Source organism: Xenopus laevis, chromosome 5L, assembly GCF_017654675.1.
Source record: "Xenopus laevis strain J_2021 chromosome 5L, Xenopus_laevis_v10.1, whole genome shotgun sequence".
NCBI lineage: Eukaryota > Metazoa > Chordata > Amphibia > Anura > Pipidae > Xenopus > Xenopus laevis.
In genome coordinates this window covers 153,243,893-153,264,412 of record NC_054379.1, presented here as the reverse complement: position 1 = coordinate 153,264,412, position 20,520 = coordinate 153,243,893, and the positions used below count along the sequence as shown (strand labels likewise).

At 42.2% G+C, this 20,520-nt stretch overlaps 1 protein-coding gene across 2 annotated transcripts in view; it reads right to left on the bottom strand.

Moving 5' to 3' along the window:
• Positions 1-13,368, bottom strand: part of kcns3.L (potassium voltage-gated channel, modifier subfamily S, member 3 L homeolog) — a 76,684-nt gene extending 63,316 nt beyond the window's left edge. Inside the window, exon 1 of one of the 2 annotated variants that reach the window (XM_041563568.1) lies at positions 13,231-13,368. The gene's annotated coding sequence lies outside the window, so the exon portion shown is untranslated. Of the gene's footprint in view, positions 1-9,266; positions 9,384-13,230 lie in introns of those variants that run through there. The other variant, XM_041563570.1, reaches the window with a different exon arrangement.
• Between the last annotated feature and the right edge of the window lie 7,152 nt (positions 13,369-20,520).

Sequence of the window (20,520 nt, the reverse complement as noted above, 5' to 3'; positions counted from 1 at the left end):
ATTTTTTTCCGCTCAATTTCCATTTTCCTCTCCATTATCTGTGGGTTTGTGGTCATTACTAACGACTGCCCGTGATAAACTGTCCCCATGGAAAAAGTCAGCAACTGACAGGGGTCAGTGACCCCATAAACCAGGGGGCATTTCAGCAAGCAATGGCAATCCGTAACTGAATGCAGCCAATAATGGAGGGGGAAGATTCGCTGCATTTGGGGCTGAAGGTGACCTTCCCCTTCACCCTATTTATTTATTATGTCAAGCAGTTAGTATCAATGGATAATACCAAGCAGGTCCCTTTATTGTGGTGCATGGGCAGGGGGGGTTATTAGTTAATAACTTTTCCACGCAGGGGCCGCAGCTAATAGTTGGCAATGTGCAATGCTCTTGTCTTTAAATGAGAGTGAATAATCAATACAGAAGCTGCACCTTCAGCAAAGCATACATCAGGCCCAGGGAACACAAATGTTTGCCGACTGCAGTTTCGGGGAAGGAATAAATTCCCAGAGACAGAGTCACTGCTGTGAGCAGAAAACAGCCTTTTAGCCGTGACTGAGATCCTTTCTAGGGACAGCTTAATAAGTATTATAGCCGGCACTACGGGGAAACGGGAAGGGAATGATGAATCTGTTTCCATTTGTTTCCTATATTAAGTCTTATGCACATCTTACAGCAGCAATGTGTCTAGAGGTGGCACCTGGGCCTTAACAATGGCACTTAATGACGATGTTATTTATAGGAAATAAATAGATATAGGACAGCAGGTATTTATTCCCCATAAAATATGAAAGCCCTGGATGTGTCTGGCGGCATAGGGACATCCCCATACTCAGCACAGTTATGTGAATGCAGTGCTTTGGACCTGGGTCCTACTGGAATACCCAAGAAAACACACCATATTTTGTCTTTTAAATCCTTGGAGTGCTGCCTCTTTGCATTTGTATCCATTCACCTTTTGGACTAGCACGCAGGTTATTACTACCTTATGGTGTGCGGATTATATGCATATATATATATATATAACAGATCTTTCTGTAATTTGGATCTTCATACCTTAAATCTACTAGAAAATCATGTAAACATGATTTCCAATAAGGATTAATTATATTAATCGAGTACAAGGTACTGTTTTATTATTAGAGAGAAAAAGCAAATCATTTAAAAAAAATTGGATTATTTAGATAATATGGAGTCTATGGGAGACAGACTTTCTGTAATTTGGAGATTTCTGGATAATAGGTTTCCGGATAATGGATCCCAAACCTGTATATAATGATGATCTGTTTTATGGCTGATCCAGGGCTTAGGTTCGGCCACTCACGATTGACACTTAGGGGCAGATTTATCAAGGGTCGAATTTCGAAGTAAAAAATACTTCGAAATTCGACCATCGAATTAAAATACTTCGACTATCGAAGTCAAAGGATTTTTTACCGAACTTGGCAATCGGACGATCGAACGAAAATCGTTCGACCGCACGATTAAATCGATTAAATCAATTAAAACGATTTTAGCGATCGATCAAAGGATTTTCCTTTGACCTCAAAAGACTTAGAAAACTGCTCTAGAAGGTCCCCATAGGCTAACGTAGCACTTCGGCAGGTTTAATTTGGCGAAGTATTGAAGTCAAAGTATTTTTAAAGAGACAGTACTTCGATTATCGAATGGTCGAATATTCGAACGATTTCGAATCGAAGTCGAAGTAAATTCGAAGTCGTAGTATCCTATTCGATGGTCGAAGTATCCCAAAAATTACTTTGAATTTCGAATTTTTTTACTTAGAAAATTCCCTCAAATTCACTTCGACCCTTGATAAATCTGCCCCTTATAGTGTTTTGGAAGGGTTCAACTTTTTAGTGACAAGAAATAGCAAAATAGACCTTTATCAATAATTTTACTCTTACCAAGCTTTGGGCTGTGCTCCCCTAGCCTCTGCTTTTGGACCCCTTATAGAGATCAGACCTCAATTATGGCGCTTGTTTCTTTAGTGGGAGGATGGATTTAATAATGCATAAAATTAGTACAGGAATCGGATCAGTTATCTAGAAATGTGTTATCCAAAAAGCTCTAAATTACCGAAAGGCCATTTCCCATATACTCACCTAGACTCTGTTTTATCTACATTTTTAAAAATGATTTCCTTTTTCTCTGTAATAATAAAACAGTACCTTGAACTTGATCCAAACTAAGATATAATTAATCCTTATTGGAGGCAAAACCAGCCTTTTTAGTTTATTTAATATTTACATGATTTTCTAGTAGACTAAAGGTGGCCATACACAGGGAGATCCGCTCATTCGGCGATGTCTCTAAACGAGTGGATCTCTTCCCAATATGCTCACATGGAAGTGGGCAATATCCGGCTGATCCGATCGTGGGCCCAACGATCGGATTCAGAATGAAGACAAGACGGGCGGTCGGATCGCGGGACACATCAATGAACAGATGGATTCGACAGGATTTTTTAACCTGGCTGATCGACATCTGGCTGACTTTCGGCCAGATATCGATCGGGGACGCCCATCGGATGGCCCCACACACAGGCCAATAAGCTGTCTGTCGGCAGCTTTTATCTGCCAGTGTATGGAGGCCTTTAAAGTATAAAGATCAAAATTACAGAACAATCCGTTATTCAGAAAACCCCCCAGGTCCTTAGCATTCTGGATAACAGATCCTGTACCTGTATACCAATTCCCCATACAGCAGTCCTATAAAGAGAAAGGTTTAGCAACTCTATCCACCCAACTCATTCTCCAAATATCACTACTACTTGTTCCTCATTCTCCATGCGAGAGTGAAGTCCCACTGCAGTGCACCAACCCAAGGCTGCCAATCTCCAATCAAAGAAAGCCCTCTCTCAAATCCCATATAATATCTACTTAATATTTTAGCAAAGTTAAATATTTGCACCACATTGGGCAGACTGGAATGGGCTTCATTGAGTGGTTCCTCTTCCTGTGGAAGAATTATGACCAAGTGAATAGCTGCATACCTCCCAACTGTCCTGCTTTTCGCAGGAAAGTCCCAACTCAGCCCGCAGTCCTGGATTGTTTCTGAAATGTTCCAACTTTCTCTTTGATCTCCTGCACTTTACAGCCAGAAAAAAAATTCAATGTTTCTGAAACTGCATTGGCTTTTGGCAGAGAGCCCAGAATATGTTCCAGGTGCACCACGATACTTTTGTAACAATTTAAGATAAACAATTTAAGAGAAGCCAAGAAACAATTGTAACAATTTAAGATAAGCAGGTCTCTTGGGGAAACTGACTTGCAGCTGAAAGGGCAATTCACCTTCATTAGCATAACTGTAATAAGACATAAAAACTTTTATCCCTCTTTCTATTTCCGAAATGTTTGGAGGTATGTAGCTGAAATGGACGGGCCTGCGCCTTTCTCCACGTTGGTGCCTTTAATGTGTGTAACTGCTGTGTGAGTGCTGAGTGACACCATTCCCAGTCTGAAACCCAAATCGGGAACAGCACTGCCGTGTCAACATTAAAACACATTCCCGTCATACAGCTTTCAGTGCTTGGGCCCAGGGAGGTGGAAATATTCAACTCCCAGCAGGTCATCTGCCTGTCAAGCCTTAAGGAGAAGGGGGGCAGCATTTGTTAGTTCACTGGATCAATCTCTTACGACACTCTTTGATAATCATAAATATATATAAGTCATAGAAAGGCACCCTAGCCATTTTTCATGTCATAGCAATGAAATGCTCATCATCAGTGCTTCCCGTAGTAGAATAATATTGGATGACTTCAAGTAAGGACCATCTCCGTGTTTGTTATATTATCACCTACACCCGCTTAGGCATGAACCATTCAATTTATATATCTTTACACAGGCCTTGTGCAAACAGGAGTGAGATATAACTCACAGAGTAGGGGAGATCAGGAGATGCAAGGCACCCTGTACTTAAAGGAGAAGGAAAAGTCCAATCGATGAGCCAAAAGTTTAGGGCACCCCCAAGGATTGTAATCACTTATCTGATACCCCGGCCCAGGGTACTTGCGATCCTCTTCTTTCCTTCTTTCTTCGGGTGCGCACACATGTGCAGAATATTTAAAAGCCAGACTTTATCAATAAAGCCAACTTCTTAGCTTTACTGCACATGCGTTGGCCATTGGATTTTGAAGAAAGAAGAAGGGAGGAAGAGGATTGCTCACTTGCAAGTACCCCTGGCAAGGTGCAGTTTTCTGCAAACAAAATCACCAGCCTGGGGTATCAGGTAAGTGATTACATTCCTTGGGGTGCCCTAATATTTGGCATCCCCCAAGGATTGGACTGTTCCGACTCCTTTAAGGCCTAAGCAGGGTGCAGAGCACAATAGCAGTACTTTAAGGACTTGTGCATGGGATTTAACTTAGCACTCCTGTATTTGTTCTAACCACTTGGTGATTTATTTACTGACTCTATGTCTATGTATCTTAATAGCATTAACATGTGTTATATTATTCCATAACAGACTTGTATAGAATTATCTGATAATGGTTACAGTTCATCTGTCCTGTACCCCCCATCCCAATGCTCCAGTAACAGCAACACCCCACGAGACTTGATAGATAGATAGATAGATAGATAGATAGAGATAGATAGATAGATAGATAGATAGATAGATAGATAGATAGATAGATAGATAGATAGATAGATAATAGATAGATAGATAGATAGATAGTGATAGATAGATAGATAGATAGATAGATAGATAGATAGATAGATATAGATAGATAGATAGATAGATAGATAGATAGATAGATAGATAGATAGATAGATAGATAGATGATAGATAGATGATAGATAGATAGATAGATAGATAGATAGATAGATAGATAGATAGATAGATAGATAGATAGATGATAGATAGATGATAGATAGATAGATAGATAGATAGATAGATAGATAGATAGATAGATAGATAGATAGATAGATAGATGATAGATAGATGATAGATAGATGATAGATAGATGATAGATAGATGATAGATAGATAGATAGATAGATAATAGATAGATAGATAGATAGATAGATGATAGATAGATAGATAGATAGATAGATAGATAGATAGATAGATAGATAGATAGATAGATAGATGAATAGATGGATGGATGGATAGATAGATAGATAATAGATAGATAGATAATAGAAAGAATGATAGATAGATAGATAGATAGATAGATAATAGAAAGAAAGATAGATAATAGATAGATAGATAATAGATAGATAGATAGATAGATAGATAGATAGATAGATAGATAGATAGATAGATAGATAGATAGATAGATAGATAGATAGATAGATAATAGATAGATAGATAATAGAAAGAATGATAGATAGATAGATAGATAGATAGATAGATAGATAATAGAAAGAAAGAAAGATAGATAGATAGATAGATAGATAGATAATAGACAGACAGATAGATAGATAGATAGATAGATAGATAGATAGATAGATAGATAGATAGATAGATAGTGATAGATAGAAGACCAATGAAAATGCTTAGAAATAGCCATCATTCTATAACATATTAAAAGTTAACTTAAAGGTGAACTACCCCTTTAAGTTGAAAAAAGACTCACATTGTCTTTTTGTTGTAAATGAAACCTTCCTAACTGCTGATCCAGAGGAAAGTGAAAAGCCCCATCTGACGCCTCTTCACGTGTTCCTCGCTCCAAGATGGCAATTGGACCAGTCTCTGGATCAACTTTTTACAAGAGTTAATCTCAGTAACCCTGTATTTTCTCACTTGCTGCAAAGCCCTTCATCTATCTAATGTATCTGCCCATTTAAAGAGGAGATGAATTTCCAAAGGCACAGTTAGGATTAAGGAGCCAATAAAAGAAGCCGGAGATGCTGTGGTAGAGACAAGCTGTAGAAATGGGCTATGACCTTTCCCCCTCCAAGTGTGCGGCAGGAGCTGCTCATGTGAGCGTATGATTTCCAAGAGTGCAATTGATTTGTGAGAGACGGATCCTTTCATTTACATGCCCTCAAACTGCAGCTCACTGCGGGGATTAGGCAACTTCCAAAAGTTCCTCGGGGAGTCTTATAAGCCCTACATGCCACACTGTGATCACAGCCAACTCTGTGGGTCACTATTATTGAATGTAAGGTGCAACTGGTACCAGTGCAAGTGCCATGCTGAGGCACACCATAGGGGTACCATATTGTATGTTCAGTTGGAACAGCGATAGGGGCTTCTAGACATCATGAGCTTTATGCCCTAATACAGGGCAACTGTGATGACCTTTGCTCAACTGCCCATATCCCCACACATCTGTAACACATCTGTAACCCTGTTATTAGCCAGTGGGGAGGCTGACAGAACTGGGCATGGAAAGGGGGCTGCTGTAGAGTAACCTCTCTCTCCCCGTGCCCTGTAGAGAACACAGCGATGGCTCTATGGAAAGGCAGCCACACAGAATGGTACACATTGCACACCCCCAGGGAATGGCTGAACCATAAGGAACGACAGATGGAATCTGGGCGTCTGAGCTTGAACTTTTTACTCTTGCACAAAACGCGCCCCAGATTCAGTGCCAGTCATGCGTCGCTCCGAGTGATGCCTAGACTGCAAGGTCTCTTTTCTACAATAATAATTTCCCATTTAAAGCAGTAACGTCAGCTTGTGCCCCTTTGTATCATTTTTTTCTTTACTCCTCAAGTGACACCAGAATGTAAAGGTGCAAGGGCATTATTTTTGTCACCAGAATCCCCCCCCCCGCTCACTTCAGTCAATTGAGGAATAGCGTGTATATGAATGCCATACATCAGGGGTGCCCAAAAGGTAGATCAGAATCTACCAGCAGACCTTTAGCTGGTGATCAGAGATCTCAAGACACTGTCTAAATCACCCTCCTGTTTCATGCTTTTCATTCAGATATTTATTACTGTATGTTAAGGTCACATAAGAAATAGTTGTTTGTTAAATATAGCAATATACATTTTCTCATAAATCAATATTTAAGCAATATTAACAATGCTTTTATGGATGTAGATCATAATGGAACAACATCACTAAAAGTAGACCTTGCATTAGTAAAGTATGGGCACTCCTGCCTTACATAAACTTATACTGTCTGAGGACTTGGCCACTCCTGACTGATTCAGCAGCTGATTGTCAGTGTATAGACCCAAGACATTTGCCTCGGGAATTATTGGATCCCAATCATTCTAAGTTAGCAGGGTTCTCCCCCAAAGGGGGCCCCAATTATTAATCCATTGGTCACCTGGCCCCCTGGGTGTAAGGTCCTACCAACAAGTAGAATGGGGCCCCAATGAAAAAAAATGACCTTTGGATAAATGGTCATGCCCCTGATCCATTATACTATGTTCCACCGCCCATGTTCCACCTAAACCATGCTCACTCCTCCACAAGTCTGCCCCCTTTTCAAGCCATAAGTGGCACTTTTACACATCTTGGGGTTCCCTCTGCCATACTTCCCATTACTGCAGGACCCCCTATACCCCCCTGATAGCGGCCAACCTATATCAGTACCGATATGAGTAGGGACACGGCCACATATAAATAAACTCTGGCTGTAAAAGTCCACTTGTCCATGACCCAATGTATGTGGTCTGCACAGGCTTCTCATGGGATGTAATCAATATCCCAAGGGCCAAACAACAAAATGAACAATAATGTATGTGGTCCTCTCCCAATGGTTCTGTACAGGCTCCCCATGGGATGCAATCCTTGGTTGCTGTATTGGGCAAGGAACTGCACATTTATTATATAGTCTAGCCAACTTTAGAGTAAAGTGGGGCACAACATAACTGGGGGAGCTACTGATGCCACAGGTTGACAATTCCTTATATATGTTGAAAATATTGAACTATATAAACAATAGAACTGTTTTTTGTACTTTTAACTTTTCCCCTCTAGGGGCCTCTCTAATGTTGGGGCCCCTCTAATGCTGGGCCCAGGGCTAATGTGCTCTCTTCTCTATACTAAAACCAGTCCTGTAAATGTGTCTCGCATAAGCCTGCAGCCCTCAACCCTACAAAACCTACAACCCCCAGAATTCATTGCAGCTCCAGCCTGATAGCAGAGTCAATACAATAATACCCCATAACCAACATTGCCAGATATAAAGGCAAATCACTAGCAGATCCTGGCAATACATTTAAGCTGCTGATAGAGACTGCCGATGATTGCAAACAGGCAGATCTACCCAAATGCGGCCAGATCCAATGGCCCAGTCACATGACTAAGACTGGAAAGATATTTCCCCTGGAGGCAGCAATAACCCTGGAATTATGGGGGGATATTGAGGCATTGTGGGTACAATTGTTTTGCCAATATATATTAATATTGCTCATTAATGAGAGACTCATGGGTCCCCCTATATCACCTGGGCCCCCCTGCAGTCACAGGGTCGGCTTCCTCTGTAGTTACACCCCTGAGTACATCCTCTCTATGACAACAAATGACATTCACTTTATTCTCCCCACACTTTGCCTAGTGCCATACTGCTTACTCAGCCAGGAATCCACTGGCACCAGATTTTGAAAATATTCTAAAATGCCGGCATGGCTTTACCCTGTATTCAGTAACAAAGCACCATTACTGGTCGGTATACAGTCCCATTCAATATACATTTATACAAGCTACACAATATATAGACTTTTAGCAGTATCATAAATAACACTTTTATCCCGGGATAGCAGAAACTCCAAGTCTATTACAGGGAAAGCAAAGTACATCCTATCTATCACAACAGATCACATTCACTTTATTCTCTCGAAAAACTGCCAGCTCTCAGCTGCCATACTGCTTACCGAGCCAGGACTGATAGAATCTTCCCATACATTCACAGCACAAAGTTACACACATGCAGCCTGCACCCACAGTACCTTATGACATTAAAACATTGTAACAACACTCGAAAGGGGTAGCAGCCCTCCTGCCATATTATCTATATAAATCACATGTACAACTCTATAATAAAAGAATGATAACATCAGTAAGGAAGGTGTATCACCATTACTAACTATGCAAGGGAGTCCCAAGCTGCAGCCTTTTAAGTGCGATACACGGGATCCTCTGAGATGGGTGCTGGGAGTTGCTGGGAGTTGCTGGAGGGTTGCAGGCTGGACATCCCCAGTATAAGGCACAGGCAGATAGAAGTGAAGCATGAGTTGGCAGATGTGCCACAATCACTCACTGCAGTGGATCAATAAGAAAGTTCTTAAAACAAGAGAACTGGGTGGGCAGCAGCATCAGCAGAATCAGACTAGTGGGGCCCCCCAACACTCTCAGGTGATCACTTACCTGGGCTGTTGGGCTCGAACACTGGATCATTGCAGAGAGTCCCAGGCTCTGCAGCTGCAACCGGTCTCTGCGGAGCACACAGGCTGCATGGGGAGGGGACGGAGTCTGAAGAGACACAGACATCATTGGAGCTTCTCATCTCTGGTCCGGCCCCCCTGCTGCCCTGCCAAGGGAATCTGCCTCTCCTCCTGCTCCCAACCAGCAGCCGCCCAACTCTCATCTGCCAGCTTAGCTGGGGGGATCCCTGTGCCCCCCCACACACACCCATACATACACACTGAGAGGCACTATTACTGCCAGCATCTCTAGGGTTAAATATGGCAGTTTTGCCTGACTGCCAGAACTATAGGTTCTTTGCTTCAGGTTCCCTCTTTTAGTGTTAAACAAGGAGTTTACAATCTATGTAATAATAAGGATTACAGCATCACTCACTGAAACCCATAGAACTATTGCAAATCATATATCAGTAAAGAACAATTCTAATGATAGAAACAAAAACAGGGGGACAAGGGGTCAATTGGTCACATTATATTCAGTTACACAGGAGCTCGCTGCAACCGCAACTTCTGCAGTCATTGGGCAAATCTGCGCATTCAGTACTTGCACTTCTGCATAGTTGCACTCAGTTCTGCATCCTCCCGTTCCATATAGTGCATGTAGTGACCCGGGGGACCCTGAACTACTTACCAAAAATGGAAGGTGATTTTTTTTTTAACCAAAAATAGAAGGTTTTTTTTTTTTTAACCAAAAATGGAAGGTGATTTTTTTTTAACCAAAAATGGAAGGTGATTTTTTTTTTTTTATAAACAAAAATGAAAGGTGATATTTTAATGCTGAAAATTATGAAATCCCATCCAATTTGCATCAACTTAGAAGTATACAAGCAAGTGCAAGTATTTTAACGAATCAGCCGCAGTTGTGTCATCATGTCACATACAGCAATAACACTGGAATTCTAGGGGGGGGTATAGAGGTATTGTGGGTAAAAACAAGGTTACCTTACACACTGCACTCGTGTTCATGGGTGAGCCCTATAATTGCACCTTGAAGTCAAATTCTATCTAGGTTATATATTGGGAAAGTGCGGGCAAAGCAACCTGAATTGCCTATAGTTTAATCTACCAATGACTCAGTGCTGCCTAGCCAGGACCAACTACCTCTTAAGGTCCCCATAGACGCCCCGATTTATGCGAAGTCCGACCAATCCTTCGAAATTATCTTGCGGTTAGTGGGATCCGAACAATTGTACTTCTTACGATTCTTCGGCCAACATCTGTCGGCCAGGTTAAAAAATCTCTATCCGTCCCAGGGCAATCTATCTTGTCTGCAGGGCCAAGCAGGCAGCTCCCCTTCCGTTTTGCTGGCAATATCGCCTGAAATGGTCTTTTTAGTTGATGGACACATCGTACATTTAAACGATCGTTTCGGAATATTCGTGGTCTCACGATAATGATTGGATTTTTTAAAAATCTTTACATCTATGGCCAGCTTAAATGTAGTTAATGTGCTTGGGGTGTCAGTCTTCACTCATTCCATTTCACGTATCTGTACAAGTATGGGACCTGTTATCTAGAATGCTCGGGACCTGGGGTTTTCCATATAACAGACCATTCCGTAATTTGGATCTTTATCCCTTAAATCTACTAAAAATTCATGCAAACATTAAATAATCCCAATAGGCTGGTTTTGCTTCCAATAAGGATTAATTATATCTTAGTTGGGATCAAGTACAAGCTACTGTTTTATTATTACAGAGAAAAAGGTAATTTTTAAAAAAAATTGGATTATTCAGATAAAATGGAGTCTATGGGAGTCCGCCTTTCTGTAATTTGGAGCTTTCTGGATAATGGATCCCATACCATTCCATCTTAGTTGGGATCAAGTACAAGCTACTGTTTTATTGTTACAGAGAAAAACAAAATCGTTTTGGAAAATTTGGATTATTTAGATAAAATGGAGTCTATGGGAGAAGGCCTTTCCAAAGTTCGGAGCTTTATGGTAGGGATGCACCGAATCCAGTATTCAGTTTGGGATTCGGCCAGGATTCGGCCTTTTTCAGCAGGATTCGGTTTCGGCCGAATCCTTCTGCTCAGCCGAATCGAATCCGAATCCTATTTTGCATATGCAAATTATGGACCGGGAGGGAAATCAGCATGACTTTTTGTCAGAAAACAAGGAAGTAAAAAATGTTTTCCCTTCCCACCCCTAATTTTCATATGCAAATTAGGATTCGGTTCGGTATTCGGCCAAATCTTTCACGAAGGATTCGCGGGTTTGGCTTAATCCAAAATAGTGCATTCGTCATCCCTACTTTATGGAAAATGGGTTTCCGTATAAGGGATCCCATACCTGTACCAATCTAGAGACCTTCTATTGCTGCCATGCAAATGTAGCCTAGTAATGTTATCTAGAAGCTTATGCCACCACCCTCTGTCTGCTACTAAACTACAACTCCCAGCAACCATGCGGGTCAACTTGCCTCATATTCCAATGGCTAGTTACTTTATTGAAGACGAGTAAGAGACTTTCATCCCAGGAGAGCAAAGAACCCTAATCCATTAAAGGGAAAGCAAAGTACATCCTACTTATGACAACAAATGACATTCACTTGATTCTCCCCATGCCAGCTGCCATACTGCTTACTTACTCCAGGACTCAACTGGCGCTAGATTTTGAAAACATTCTATTATACCGTCTTGGCTTTACCCTGTAGTCATTAGCATCAGCCATGGGGGGTACCACACTTTTACTTCCAGTGATGTAACTAGAGGGGGGCGGGCCCTGGCGCGGGACGCGCTGCCGGGCCCTCCGCCCCCCTCCGTACACCCGGAAACGGCCGGGAATCGTGGCGCGTGAGCTGCCGGGGGGCCCTGAGGGGGTGCGGGTCCTGGCCCAATCATACCCCCTGGTCCCCCGGTAGTTACGCCACTGTTTACTTCCATAACTGGTCAGTATACAATCCCATTCAATACACAGTACATTATTACAAGCTACACAATATATACACTTTTAGCATTATCGTAAATAATATATACAGGTATGGGACCTTCTATCCAGAATGCTCGGGACCTGGGGTTTTCTGGATAACAGATCTTTCCATAATTTGGATCTTCATGCCTTAAAACTACTAGAAAATCATGTAAACATTAAATAAACCCAATAAGATGGTTTTTCCTCCAATAAGGATTAATTATATCTTAGTTGGGATCAAGTACAAGCCACTGTTTTTTTAATTACACAGAAAAAGGAAATCATTTTGAAACATTATTGGATTATTCGGATAAAACGGGGTCTATGGGAGACAGCCCTTCCATAATTCGGCGATTTCTGGATTACGGGATTCCGTATAACGGATCACATACCTGTACATAAATCAAATCTCTCTGGGGCTAAAACAGACTCGAAGCCCCATCATTTCTGCCCTGGGATTACTGTTCTCCTATACAATAGTTACTGAATATCATCCAACATTTCTATCCACATGCACATAACTCAATACACAAATAAATAGACAAATAAATAGACAAATAAATAGACAAATAAATACACAAATAAATAGACAAATACACATATAGCACCTGTGCCAAGCTGGTGCCCAGCCCTCCTTGTTATCCATCTAAATCTGAAGTCTGTTGTCCATCTCTATAAACAAAGAATTATAACATAAGCCTGTAGTTTTATCTCCATTAATTACTATATCTAGGGCTCCCAAGCTGTGGCCCTCTGATCTCTGATCTTCTGAGATGGGTGCTGGGAGTTGCAGGAGAGTTGGAGGGCTGCAGGCTGGGCATCCCCAGTATAAGGCACAGGCAGATAGAAGTGAAGCATGAGTTGGCAGATGTGCCACAATCACTCACTGCAGTGGATCAATAAGAAAGTTCTTAAAACAAGAGAACTGGGTGGGCAGCAGCATCAGCAGAATCAGACTAGTGGGGCCCCCCAGCACTCTCAGGTGATCACTTACCTGGGCTGTTGGGCTCGGACGCTGGATCATTGCAGAGAGTCCCAGGCTCTGCAGCAGCAACCGGTCTCTGCGGAGCACACAGGCTGCATGGGGAGGGGACGGAGCCTGGACAGACACAGACATCATTGGAGCTTCTCATCTCTGGTCCGGCCCCCCTGCTGCCCTGCCAAGGGAATCTGCCTCTCCTCCTGCTCCAACCAGCAGCCGCCCAACTCTCATCTGCCAACTGAGCCAGTCATGCCCACTCCTAGTCTCCAGCCCATTTATATACAGAGCTCGTTACCCAAATTGCACTGCTGCTTCTAAGCTTACAATCTATTCAGCCACACATAGACATAAGGAATGGTCTTCAGGGTGCAAAACAATGGTGGGGTGCTGGGTCCCACTGACATTCAAAGTGCAGTGTGAGAGGACAGAACTGATCAGATAAGAGTCAAGAGACGCTTCCTGTCATAGGTAATTGAGCATTTGCCATTCTGCCCAGTTGGGCTTTTTCAAAACTGACCCTAGAGTTTGTGGGTATAACGCTGGGAAATTAGATTGTAAGCCTTGCTGGCGCAGGGATGTATATAAATAATTAAACTCTCTCTGTAAAGCTCTGCTCAGGGCCACCATAGACAAAGGGGGACCAGTTAATGGATCCCTGAACCTTTTCCCTGATCCCCGTGGGTGTGGGTGGAAGGGAGGGTGCAGGGTGTTGGTCGTCGGAGCGGGCTGCAGCAGCCAAGGGATTTATATAACATTTACATAGGAGAAATAGTCTCTGTTCCATGGGAGTTTGCAGAAGACTTGCACAGACTGTTAGATAAGCTGACATTTGCTACATTACTTCAGTAGTCAGAACCAGCAGTGCAGAAGATAGAAAGGGATAGATACTGCTTTCAGTAGCAATAACGTTAATGTAAAATCACATGACTGTAACAAATATGAATTGAAAGTTGTTTATAGCAAGATATTTTCTTTCATGGGACAATATTTGATTTTTTATGTTTACATCCCCTTTAACCGCCAGCACCCGGTATAAGTGTCAGTCTCCAGTTTCTGGCAATTTGATGCACAGAATCAGGGCTTTTTCCATAAATAGGAGCAGCTTAATTCCATTGCAGAGATAAGGATGAGATTTCAGGTCAGTGTTTTCTCCAAGGGATCCAATATTAGAAGCAGCGCCATTATGTAGCCTTTCTTTGTAAATACCATGTCCTTCTAGCCAGCATTTGTCTCTGTGCATCATATTGCTCTCTAGGAATCACTCCCATAATCAATGGGAAAATAGAGCAATGTGATGAGTGAGACCTACCATCATTCTAAGCACGTTTTCCATAGGGGCCCTCCATCAGTAATCTAGGGGCCCCATACTACTAAGTTAGCAGGGTCCTCCCCCAATGGTGTAATTATATGGTGCTGGGAGCCCCCTGCAAAATATCTATGGAGGGGTCAAGTGTACACAGCCATCGCTCAACCTGTATCCTTAAAGGATAAGTAAACCTTTAAAATAAGTGAATGTAAAATTGATGAGGGGGCTATTCTAAGCACTTTCGTCATTTACATTCATTATTTATTTTGTTTGAATGTTGGGAGGTGTGGCCTACGTGTCCACCCCTGTCTCAGGTAGGAGATAAGCTGAGGAGGGAGAACTTCTATACAACTTTAGTGGAAGCAGAACCCAAGCTCTTGGCCCCAATATTCCCGGGGGGCCCCCTAGACCACAGGGCAGGCTTCCTCTATAGTTACATCACTGGCCCAGCCACTGGTCCTCCCTGATAATGTCCAAAAACCCCACCCATTATCCACCAAACCCGCCCATTCTCCACCCCTTTTTTGACCTGCAAATGAAATCATTTCACCTCTTGGGGCCCCTCTGCAACGCAGTCCCTGATTGGAGAACCTCCTGTGCCCCCAATAGCAATGCTGAGCTCCTAACTTCATCTTCATAGACAGGAGCTTCCATACTGTTTGCTCTGATAGCAATATACATAATCCAAGACACAATTCCTATCCTATGGACAATGTACTCCAGAGTAATTGCAATAGAAAGCAGTGTAGCCTTTTCTGTCCTCTGCTTCTGACTCCAGAAAAAATGCAGCAGAAGGCAGCTGATTAACAGACCTGGAGGAGGACCGACTTCTGCTACACTGTTTCAAGAGTCAGAACCATCCGTTCAGCCGGCGGTATTGTCTTCAAGCAAAAACTTTAGTAGGGGGAGGGTTACACTTTGGAGTGAAATGAAAGTGAATGAGTTCAGACTGTTCTCCTGGACTGTTTCACTTAATACGATTTTATTGGATGATCCAAGGCTGGAGTACAGATAACAGGTCTCTTGATCATCAGCCACCTCCTAATAACTATGTGATTGATTATTAGCTCTCTCTGCCGCCATCTACTGGATACATTTCAGTGTTACATGGAGATCCCGGCTGTGTCTGACACTTGTGAACTTAAGTAGAAAGTCTCATGGACTACAACACCTCTGGCTAAGGATTCTGGGAAATGCATTTTACAGCAACTAGCAATGCAATGGAAGAATTAGAGGGTTTATTTAAATCCCAGGGCCAAAGCACAGACAGTCAATGCTTATCCATGTCATTTATCATGCAAAAATGTACTTATTCAAACACTGTATCTGTGAAACGTGACACAGAGAGACATCCCATCTGTTTGTCTCTGGCTGTATAAATAACAATGACATTTTTCTCAGCTGTCCACTGGAGGGCACTGTTTTTATACTGCAATTAAATCATTGGAGCAATCATGGCTGCTCCCACTAATTATATAAACTCGAATAAACCGATATATAAAGGCTCCCTCAGCACAATAGCCTTTGCCTTTATGTTTTGCTGAACATTTAATGTAACAATGGAATTTATGTAATGACACTATAAATAAACAATGGTGTGCCTTTAAAGGGGTTGTTCACCTTCAAACAACTATTTTTTTTTCAGATAGTTCACCAGAAATAACGACTTTTTTCAATTACTTTCTATTTTCTATGTGTGACCATTTTTCTAATATTCAAGTGTAAAGCAGCTCTGGGAGGGGGGTCGCCGACCCTGTAAACTGTTCTAAATTGATACATTTAGTTGATACATTTCTTATCTTTGTCCCTGCTGAGCAGAATCTCTGGGTTTCATTTCAGGCAGCTGTTAGACTTGATACAATAGTTGCTAATACTCCAGAGATGCTGCTGAGAAATGAATCAACTAAATGTTGTAAAATTGTAACAGTTTAGAGTCTGCACCTGAATTACTGAGCTGTCAGACTCAAACACCAGAGACAGGAACATTCAACTTTAAATTTAGATCTTGAAAAAAACGGCAAAAAATAAATGATGGAAAGTAAATGAAAAAAGTCTTTATTTCTGGGGAACAATCTGAAAACAACTGAACTGAAAAAAGTGTTTGGAAGGTAAAACCCTTTTAAAGCTATGGATTTCCTACAACAGGATAAAGGTATTACACATGAAACTGACATTGTATTTATCCTTCCATGTGGGCTGGGGCTATTATACGTGAGACTGGCACTGCATTTAGGGTTGCCACCTGGCTGGTATTTTATTGGCCTGGCCGGTAAAAATTATTATTGATCCCAATGTTATTATAAGGGAAAAAAGATAAATATATAGGAAGGTCGGTATTTTTTTCCAGAAAAGGTGGCAACCCTAACTGCATTGTTCCTGCCATGTGTATTAAAGCACCAGTAACATAGTTTAATTCACTAGAATAGAACAAAAAAAAAAGACAAATTAAATTTTTTAATCGCTAAGTCTTTATTAAGAAATAACTCTGCTTGCGCTCCAGTTCAGAAAAGGCAATCAGTTGATCCATTGTGCGACCCTCGATTTCTCCTCCCTGCCTTCCTTATAGGAGATAGCCAAGGAGGAGAAATCAAGCGCCGCACGATGGATCGTCTCCGTGTCGCCTTTTCTGAATAGAAGCGCAAGCGGAGTTTTGGTAAGTTATTTCTTAATAAAGACTTAACGATTTAAAAGTTTAATTTGTCTTTGTGCTTTTTTTTTTCGTTCTATATTGACGAATTTAAGGAAAAAATTATGTTACTGGTCCTTTAAACCTGCCGGTTCGTTTACAAATGCAGGTTCCAGCTTAATTGCATTTGTGGTTCATCAGGTCAGGGCGGGTGACTGTAACTGCACGGAGTGTACAGTATTTAGGTGCAAGTTGCTTAAGGGCTCTTACTGACGAGCGGTTGTAGCTGCGCTCCCCTGCGTTCCGTTTTTCTGCGTTCAGCCGCAGGGGAGCGCAGGAATAGACGCATTACATTTTTTCCAATGGGGCTGTACTCACACAGGCGCGTGTAGGCGCCGAACGCAGGTTGAGACGCAACATGCTGCATTTTTCCTGCGTTCGGCGCCTACACGCGCCTGTGTGAGTACAGCCCCATTGGAAAAAATGTAATGCGTCTATTCCTGCGCTCCCCTGCGGCTGAACGCAGTAAAACGGAACGCAGGGGAGCGCAGCTAAAACCGCTCGTGAGTAAGAGCCCTTAAAGTAAAATCATTGGCAATTTCTTAGGCTTAATTTGAACCCTTCACAGGCTCTTTTCCTCCTTGAAAAATGCACCTGGGGTATTACTCTAGAAACCGCTGCCTGCCTGCCCTGCAGTTATTCCCATGGCCCCAGGCACTATAAATAGGAGAGGGCCTACACAGACAGACGAGTAATAAAAAGTAGCAATAACGATAAATTTGTAGCCATACAGAGCATTTGTTGTTTTTTTTTGATGGGGTCAGTGACCCCCATTTGAAAGCTGCAAACAGTCAGAAGAAGAATTTAAATTAAAAAAAAAAATACTAAAAACTAATTGAAAAGTTACTCAGAATTGGCAATTCTATAACACTTAAAGGTAAACCTGCCTTTCAACCCTCCAGTCCCTATATGCAGAGGTGTCGACCCCCGAATGTGGTGGGATGAAAAGCTCAGAGCAGAGTTGACAAGCAGGCAGGTAGGCAGGCAGAACTAAAGTGTAACTAAAGAAGTAGCTAGAAATGTTGTACATTATGTTTTGTGCTTCTGTACCAGCCCAAGGAAACCACAGCCCTTTAGCAGTAAAGATCTGTGTCTCCAAAGATGCCCCAGTAGCTCCCCATCTTCTTTTCTGCTGATTCACTGCACATGCTCTGTGCTGCTGTCACTTACTGAGCTTAGGGACCCACTCACAATATACAGTACACATAGAATAGAAATGTCACAATATAAGGCTGATTAGTAATTAATACAGATAATTACTACATGGCAGCACAGAAACCAGTGCAATTAGCATCCGAATTTAATCAGCCCTGTAGCATCAGCTTATATTACAGACCAACCTCATTTTCTGCTGGATAATTAGTGACGAGCCCTAAGCTTAGCTTCTCAACAGCTGCTCAGAGCCCACTGAGCATGTGAGTGTCACAGACACTTTCCAAGATGGTGACCCCCTGTGACAAGTTTGAAGTCCTGGATCATTGCTGCTATTGACAAGCTGAAACTTTAGGCTGGTGCAATAAGTTCAGTATATAAAATATGTCTTTTTTTAGACATATTCCTTTTGAGGGTTCAGTTCTCCTTTATGTGTTAGCCTGGCTCTAAGCTTTGGAAGTCATACTCCGGTGTCAGAGAATTTGTGTATGACTCAGCATAGTGTAAGGTGAGGGAAGAGTTGAATGACACTGCCAGCCTAATGGGAGTCAGTCAGAGGCAGGCTGAGGAAACATTTGGAACCCTAGGCTGCAATCCTGGAAGAACTGGAAATCTTTGCAGAGTCAGATCAGGATCATCTGGTGCCACCTGAGAAAGTAATGGTCAGACCTGAGGCCAAAAGGTGGATGATATAGGAGATAGAGCACAGCACAACTAGATTTTCAATATTTCTCTTGGGTTTGAGAGACCTGGCGGGATGCAATGTTAGTAAGTCAGCGCCAAGAAGAGTAAATGAAAACAAGTCAACATGGGGGAGTCAACAAAATAATGGGGTATCCTCTCCCCCCTGGGCTGACAGTGGCTGCTAGAAATGATAGCATGGCCCTAAACCAGCTGTAGCTCCACTGTACTGAGACACCAGAATACGTTTGTACTTAAAAGTCATTTCATTAGTTAAGAACTGCCTATCTGGATCCTTAAATGTCTCTTTTAAATTGAAGGGCTGATTAGGGGCGGACCAGAGGCGACACATTCACTATCAGCCATTGTAGCAAATTGTACATTTAATGGCACGGAACAAATTGGATTGCGGCTCAGCATGAAACTCCAATCATATTTCCCACTTGTTTCTCACCTCCCATATTCACATGATTATTAATCATCTCCCTGCGCTGCTGCCTGTGGGGAGAGGTGCAGTTATGCGTGAAAGGAAGCATGGCTGGGCTGGGGTTGCCCCTTGGTACCATTGATTGTGAATACAGATTAGAGGCAGAACTGCTCTCACTAGGGATTTTCTGGCAAATAAATATTTCTTTTTGCCTATTGTTGTATCTGTACTATGGAAGGAACAGTTTCAGGTCCTTCTCCACCATCTGAGAAAACTCCATGTGTGCCGTAAGCCTTAAAGTGGGCAAACAAATGCTTCCCCAAGACTACAAGCCCTTACAGATATTATACATCATTCCCTGTGCCAGTGGAGCTTACAATCTAAGCAGGGTCGGACTGGGGGGCCCAAGGCCCACCAGGGCTGCCACTTCAGGACCCTTCTTCAGGCTGGTGGCGGCAGTCCAGGATTGTAGGGTGCGGATCTGAGCCGGCAGGGCCTACAAGAGTGGGGTCCATCGGGTTTTTAACCGGTGTCCCGCAGGCCCAGTCCGTCCCTGAATCTAAAGTACTTATTACTTTTGCTTACACTATGGTCAATTTTATCTGGAGCGGGTGGTTCACCATCAGGTTCATTTTCAGTATGTAATAGAATCGCCTATTCTTAGCAACCTTTCAATTGGTCTTTATTTTTTTAATATAGTTTTTGACTTATTTGCATTCCTCTTCTGACTTTTTCCAGCTTTCAAAAGGGGGTCACTGACCCCAGCAGCCAAAAGAAAAACAACTATTGCTCTGTGAGGCTACAGTTGTATTGTCCTTGTTACTTTGTTATCTATCTTGTTATCTATCTTTCCATTTAGGCCCTCCTCCTATTCATATTCCTGTCTCTCTTTCAAACCACTGTCTGGTTGCTAAGTTAAATTGGACCATAGCAACCAGATAACTGCTGAAATTCCAAACTGGAGAGCTGCTGCACAAAAAGCTAAATAATAAAAGAAAATGAAAATAATTAAAAAAAAAAAGACCAACTGCAAATTGTCTCAGCAAACCA